This window comes from Scyliorhinus canicula, chromosome 3 (genome assembly GCF_902713615.1).
Source record: "Scyliorhinus canicula chromosome 3, sScyCan1.1, whole genome shotgun sequence".
NCBI lineage: Eukaryota > Metazoa > Chordata > Chondrichthyes > Carcharhiniformes > Scyliorhinidae > Scyliorhinus > Scyliorhinus canicula.
In genome coordinates, this window is record NC_052148.1 from 10,430,926 (window position 1) to 10,438,652 (window position 7,727).

The 7,727-nt window shown below is 53.2% G+C and overlaps 1 protein-coding gene across 1 annotated transcript in view; it reads left to right on the top strand.

Annotated features, from left to right (window-relative positions):
- The window catches only part of smyd5 (SMYD family member 5), a 59,568-nt gene that overhangs the window by 22,061 nt on the left and 29,780 nt on the right, over positions 1-7,727 (top strand). The gene's annotated exons all lie outside the window — the stretch shown is intronic.

A 7,727-nucleotide genomic window follows, 5' to 3' on the forward strand; every position in this document is an offset into this window, starting at 1 on the left:
CTCATAGACACTTATAAAATTCTAACAGGACTAGACAGGGTAGATGCAGGGAAGATGTTACCAATGATGGGTGTGTCCAGATCCAGGGGTCACAGCCTGAGGATTCCGGGTAAACCATTTCGGACAGAGATAAGGAGACATTTCTTCACCCAAAGAGTGGTGAGCCTGTGGAATTCATCACCACAGGAAGTAGTTGAGGACAAAACATTGTAAGTGTGACGGACCGCCACCATGCGCCCGAACGGGAATGCGGCACGGCCTGTAGATTCCGGGAGTTGCCTCCCGCAGGCTTCCCGACAGCCAGTACACATCGCGAGATCTACCCAGGTCGGGTGAGGAGTAGCGATCAGGATGCCCTCCACAATAGGCGGGACCAAGGCTTGCACACCAAATTAGGTTTAAAATCCACTTTGGCTCGTTCACCAGGGATCTATCGGGCCCCCGGCATCTACCAGCTCCCCAGGGAGTTCCCAGCCAGGCACTGATCAGTACTGTTCCACACAAACATGGACTGGGCAGAACAGCACAGCGTGGGGTCTCCCAGGACATCATAGGCTGCTGGGTGGTCAGGGGCAGGGGGCCCCCTGGTCCCCCACGTTGAATGCGGGCACATTAGTGGTTTTAATAATAATAATAATCTTTATTGTCACAAGTAGCCTTACATTAACACTGCAATGACGTTACTGTGAAAAGCCCCTAGTCGCCACACTCCGCGCCTGTTCGGGTACACAGAGGGAGAATTCAGAATGTCCAATTCACCTAACAGCACGTCTTTCGGGACTTGTGGGAGGAAACCGGAGCACCCGGAGGAAACCCACACAGACACGGGGAGAACGTGCAGACTGTGCACAGACAGTGACCCAAGCCGGGAATCGAACCTGGGACCCTGGAGCTGTGAAGCAACAGTGCTAACCACTGCTGCCGTGCTGGTTTGGGGGCGGGGCTGGGGGTGGTGGTGATGGTTGGGGGGGGGGGGGGGGGGGTTGGAGGGTAAGAGTTCCAGATTCCCACGAGATTGTGTGAAAGTGTTCCTGATTTCCCTCCCCTCCCTCTGCCCTGTACCTCCTTTCCAACTTGTCCACTCCTCAACGACACAGCCTCTGAACCGCCCTTTCCTTCATCCAGCCATGTAAGCTGTGGTAGTCACCACTGTTTGCACATATTACGTATGTGAAAAAAATACGGTAAGGCCCCTGTACTACAGGTACGGGGGTAGATCCCTGCCTGCTGGCTCCGCCCAGTAGGCGGAGTATAAATGTGTGGGCTCTCCGAGCTGCAGCCATTTCAGCAGCAGCTGCAGGAGGCAACACATCTCTGCTTAATAAAGCCTCGATTACTCTCTACTCTCGTCTCGTCGATATTGATAGTGCATCATAACCCTAGCCTCCCCCATGGGGAACAGGAATCTAGGGGCGACACCCAAAGGAGGGATGATCTGACATCTGGCAGGGGAAGGGAGGCGAGGAGCAGGTCACAGGTTTCTCCTGACCTTCGCTGACCTAGCCGCTGGGCGAATGCAGTCTGCCCCGGTGAGAATCAGTATCAAAGTTTACAGTAGAGAGCAGGATTAATGCCACTGTGCTTACAGTAAACAGAGCTTCAGCTCAGAGTCTCAACACAACAACTCGGCAGCACACACACACAAGCTGGCAGTCTGTAGAGGCAGACAAGGTAGAGGAGCCGCAGTTAAAAGCAGGCCCCTAAAGTTCAGAGAGGATCACCGCGTCTCTATCGATCATGGCAGCGAAAGTACAGCTGCGAGTTCCTGAACGACAGGGAGGGCTGACTGCTGCCCGGGAACATGTGAGTGCAGTGACCAGGGATTACATCTCCCAGCCCAGACTCAGTAAGTAAATCAAAGACACAAAACAGCATATAGTGTTACAGAGTGAGGGAGTGTGTTACAGAGCGAGGGAGCTGGGAGTGTGTTACAGAGTGAGGGAGTGTGTTACAGAGCGAGGGAGTGAGTTACAGAGTGAGGGAGTGTGTTACAGAGCGAGGGAGTGTGTTACAGAGTGAGGGAGCTGGGAGGGTGTTACAGAGTGAGGGAGCTGGGAGTGTGTTACAGAGTGAGGGAGTGTGTTACAGAGCGAGGGAGTGTGTTACAGAGCGAGGGAGTGAGTTACAGAGTGAGGGAGTGTGTTACAGATTGAGGGAGCTGGGAGTGTGTTACAGAGTGAGGGAGTGTGTTACAGATTGAGGGAGCTGGGAGTGTGTTACAGAGCGAGGGAGTGAGTTACAGATTGAGGGAGTGTGTTACAGAGTGAGGGAGTGTGTTACAGAGTGAGGGAGTGTGTTACAGAGTGAGGGAGTGTGTTACAGAGCGAGGGAGAGTGTTACAGAGTGAGGGAGTGTGTTACAGAGCGAGGGAGTGAGTTACAGAGTGAGGGAGCTGGGAGTGTGTTACAGAGCGAGGGAGTGTGTTACAGAGCGAGGGAGTGTGTTACAGAGCGAGGGAGTGTGTTACAGAGCAAGGGAGCTGGGAGTGTGTTACAGAGTGAGGGAGTGTTACAGAGTGAGGGAGTGTTACAGAGCGAGGGAGTGAGTTACTGAGTGAGGGAGCAGGGAGTGTGTTACAGAGCGAGGGAGTGCGTTACAGAGCGAGGGAGCTGGGAGTGTGTTACAGAGTCAGGGAGTGTGTTACAGAGCGAGGGAGCTGGGAGTGTGTTACAGAGCGAGGGAGCTGGGAGTGTGTTACAGAGTGAGGGAGCTGGGAGTGAGTTACAGAGCGAGGGAGCTGGGAGTGTGTTACAGAGCGAGGGAGCTGGGAGTGTGTTACCGAGTGAGTGAGCTGGGAGTGTGTTACCGAGTGAGTGAGCTGGGAGTGAGTAACTGAGTGAGGGAGCTGGGAGTGTGTTACAGAGTGAGGGAGTGAGTTACAGAGTGAGGGAGCTGGGAGTGTGTTACAGAGTCAGGGAGTGTGTTACAGAGCGAGGGAGCTGGCAGTGTGTTACAGAGTGAGGGAGCTGGGAGTGTGTTACAGAGTGAGGGAGCTGGGAGTGTGTTACAGAGTGAAGGAGCTGGGAGTGTGTTACAGAGTCAGGGAGTGTGTTACAGAGCGAGGGACCTGGGAGTGAGTTACAGAGTGAGGGAGCTGGGAGTGAGTTACAGAGTGAGGGAGCTGGGAGTGTGTTACAGAGTGAGGGAGCTGGGAGTGAGTTACAGAGTGAGGGAGCTGGGAGTGAGTTACTGAGTGAGGGAGTGTGTAACAGAGTGAGGGAGTGAGTTACAGAGTGAGTGAGCTGGGAGTGTGTTACAGAGTGAGGGAGCTGGGAGTGAGTTACAGAGCGAGGGAGCTGGGAGTGTGTTACAGAGTGAGGGAGCTGGGAGTGTGTTACAGAGTGAGGGAGCTGGGAGTGAGTTACAGAGCGAGGGAGCTGGGAGTGAGTTACAGAGTGAGGAAGCTGGGAGTGTGTTACAGAGTGAGGGAGCTGGGAGTGTGTTACAGAGTGAAGGAGCTGGGAGTGTGTTACAGAGTGAGGGAGCTGGGAGTGTGTTACAGAGTGAGGGAGCTGGGAGTGTGTTACAGAGTGAGGGACCTGGGAGTGTGTTACAGAGTGAGGGAGTGTGTTACAGAGTGAGGGAGCTGGGAGTGTGTTACAGAGTGAGGGACCTGGGAGTGAGTTACAGAGTGAGGGAGCTGGGAGTGTGTTACAGAGTGAGGGAGCTGGGAGTGTGTTACAGAGTGATGGAGCTGGGAGTGTGTTACAGAGTGAGGGAGCTGGGAGTGAGTTACAGAGTGAGGGACCTGGTAGTGTGTTACAGAGTGATGGAGCTGGGAGTGTGTTACAGAGTGAGGGAGCTGGGAGTGAGTTACTGAGTGAGGGAGCTGAGAGTGTGTTACAGAGTGAGGGAGCTGGGAGTGAGTTACTGGGTGAAGGAGCTGGGAGTGTGTTACAGAGTGAGGGACCTGGGAGTGTGTTACAGAGTGAGGTAGCTGGGAATGTGTTACAGAGTGAAGGAGCTGGGAGTTTGTTGCAGAGTGAGGGAGCTGGGAGTGAGTTACTGAGTGAGGGAGCTGGGAGTGTGTTACAGAGTGAGGCAGCTGGGAGTGTGTTACAGAGTGAGGGAGCTGGGAGTGAGTTACTGAGTGAGTGAGTTGGGAGTGTGTTACAGAGTGAGGGTGCTGGGAGTGTGTTACAGAGTGAGGGAGCTGGGAGTGAGTTACAGAGTGAGGGACCGGGGAGTGTGTTACAGAGTGAGGGAGCTGGGAGTGTGTTACAGAGTGAGGGAGCTGGGAGTGTGTTACAGAGTGAAGGAGCTGGGAGTTTGTTACAGAGTGAGGGAGCTGGGAGTGTGTTACAGAGTGAGGGAGCTGGGAGTGTGTTACAGAGTGAGGGAGCTGGGAGTGAGTTACTGAGTGAGTGAGTTGGGAGTGTGTTACAGAGTGAGGGAGCTGGGAGTGAGTTACTGAGTGAGTGAGTTGGGAGTGAGTTACAGAGTGAGGGAGCTGGGAGTGTGTTACAGAGTGAGGGAGCTGGGAGTGTGTTACTGAGTGAGGGAGTGTGTTACAGAGTGAGGGAGCTGGGAGTGTGTTACAGAGTGAGGGAGCTGGGAGTGAGTTACAGAGTGAGGGAGCTGGGAGTGAGTTACAGAGTGAGGGAGCTGGGAGTGAGTTACAGAGTGAGGGAGTGAGTTACAGAGTGAGGGAGCTGGGAGTGAGTTACAGAGTGAGGGAGCTGGGAGTGAGTTACAGAGTGAGGGAGCTGGGAGTGAGTTACTGAGTGAGGGAGTGGGTGTGAGTTACAGAGTGAGGGAGCTGGGAGTGTGTTACAGAGTGAGGGAGCTGGGAGTGAGTTACAGAGTGAGGGAGCTGGGAGTGAGTTACTGAGTGAGGGAGTGGGTGTGAGTTACAGAGTGAGGGAGCTGGGAGTGAGTTACAGAGTGAGGGAGCTGGGAGTGAGTTACTGAGTGAGGGAGTGAGTTACAGAGTGAGGGAGCTGGGAGCGAGTTACAGAGTGAGGGAGCTGGGAGTGAGTTACTGAGTGAGGGAGCTGGGAGTGTGTTACAGAGTGAGGGAGCTGGGAGTGAGTTACAGAGTGAGGGAGCTGGGAGTGTGTTACAGAGTGAGGGAGCTGGGAGTGTGTTACAGAGTGAGGGAGCTGGGAGTGAGTTACTGAGTGAGGGAGCTGGGAGTGTGTTACAGAGTGAGGGAGCTGGGAGTAAGTTACAGAGTGAGGGAGCTGGGAGTGAGTTACTGAGTGAGGGAGTGAGTTACAGAGTGAGGGTCTTTGACGACCGAAAAGTCAGCATGTAACCGTCACTGATTGCCGTACCGGTGAGGGGTTAGTACCGACCCTGATTGAAACTCCCGCCGCCCACACAGAAAACAGCCGGATATTGGCCGGGTCCTGGGCCGCACCGGTCACGCCATACCACATGGCTCCAACCGTGCACAACCCCAACCCTTTAACCGCAACCCCACAGCCCACCTGCTGGTCACCACCCCCCCCCCTTTTCCTCCCCCCCCCCCCCCCCCCCAGCCCTTGCAGAAAGGCCCCCCGGCCAGCGGCAAAGATTGCGGCCGATTGTGGTGGCACTGGACGGAGTCCGTAGCCGGCACGCTGGATTCCTGAATGGTGGAGACCACATGTGGCCCTCACCTTTGGCAACTCGGCCCATCAGGGCAGAGTATCCCACTGGGGTGGCCGATGATGCGCCAACGGCATTGAAAAGGTTGGGGCGGACCTGCATCAAACCGACGCCGGACCCAATTTCGGTGTGGAAATCCATTCTCCGCCTGATCGGTGATCAGGACTTCGTCTTCAGGCTACCGAGAATTCCATCCCTGATCTTTTGAAAAGGAGGGAAGTATAAGAGAAGACACAGCCCATTGTCGTGCATCTTTCACGACATTGAAGCAATTGTAAAAGCCTACGCACCGTGTAAAGCCTACGCACCGTGTAAAGCCTACGCACCGTGTAAAGCCTACGCACCGTGTAAAGCCTACGCACCGTGTAAAAGCCTACGCACCGTGTAAAGAGTTACTTGGAGACCAGAGAGGAAACTGATCTTTCAAAAAGAATCAAACAGCCACAAATTCAGCCAACACTCAGAAGATCGGTAAGAAGCCTTACAGCACCAGGTTAAAGTCCAACAGGTTTGTTTCAAACACGAGTTTTCGGAGCGCTGATCCTTCCTCAGGTGTGGAAGGAGCAGTGCTCCGAAAGCTCGTGTTTGAAACAAACCTGTTGGACTTTAACCTGGTGTAGTAAGACTTCTCACTGTGCTCACCCCAGTCCAACGCCGGCGTTTCCACATCATGACTCAGAAGATCAACAAGGCTACAACGTAAACCTGAGAGACTGAATTTGTGACGAACTGTATATAGCTAAATGTTTCAAATTTATTATGCACATCATATTGGTTAGTAAAAACAAAGTCGTGAATGTAAATAACTACATTTTCCAAAGGAAAGTGGATGTGATGATATGCATAAAGAAATTCTGTGCATAATATTGTACCACGACCTCCGATCAGCAGGTGGCAGTGTAAGTCCACCATGCGGCTCTCTGCCTACGGGAGTTGGGAGTAAGTCGTGCTGGTGGATAGACGTATTTTTCAGGAGCTCTATAATAGTTAGTTCATGTTAGTAGTTTGTTATTTATTTATTCCAGCTATCTTAACCACGCAGTTGTTTCACAATAAGTTATTTAAACAAGGTGTTCTGCAATGCATCATTCCTATTGGCCAGTCTACAGAACATGACACTCCTCATTGTCCCCCAGGCTTTGCCCCCGCCCCACCCCTCCAGCCCGTCACCAGACGGTGCCTCCTCACTGCACACGCAGTACTCTGTGCCCTGTATCCCTTGCTGAATGTAGTACTCTATCTTTGCGCGGCACTCCCTTAGGTTAACAAGCTGTTGAGGCCAGGAGGAGTATTTTGAAACATTATTACATCTGCCCTGTTGTATTCCCACTCATTAAGGGGAGTCAGGAAGCGCTGACAGAAATGGTGTTGAACCAACTGAAGCACTTCATGGTGCCTCCTTTTAGATAGGCAGAATGGGAGTGTGTGTGTGTGTGTGTGTGCAGTCAGCCAGTGGTGTTAATGTGCAGCTACCTCACCAGCCTATCCTCTGGGCTGTACAGAGGGAACTGACGGCAGGGGGACTGGGAAAGGAGCATTCGTACTCTCCATTCGTACTTCTTCCTGACGGACCCGGTGCTAATCTATACCACCACTGTAAACGGCATTGACATACCATCCTGACCCAGTATTCTCCGGGGGCCTCCGCGATGCTCCATCTCCGCCAGGAGGAATTACTGATGCCGAGGTTCACTTGTGGTTTAATGGAATCAAGAAACAGGTACCATGGCCGATGAGGACGAGAGGTGAGGTAGGACATGCAGAGGTGGAACATGGGCTGGCTGGGTGTTGCGCTAACAATTGCACACAGAAACACAAAACGGTACAAAAGAGGCTTTATTACCGTGAGATGTTATTACCTCAAGTGGAGCTGTAAAATGGCAGCTCAGGAGACCTCATGGATATTTATACTGCTCCTGTGGGCGGAGCAAGCCGGCAGGGGCTTACCGACAAACTATGCAGGGGCTTACCGACAAACCTGGAATAGCCGGTACTATTGTACGTCCCCTAATAGAGGCACACACATATATAAATATACAGTGGTATTACTACACTGGGGGGGGCAAGGAGATGTCTGCCAGGCCTGCGGGGGAGGGGGGTGGGGGGGGGGGGCAACGGGGATGTGCCATGGGTCA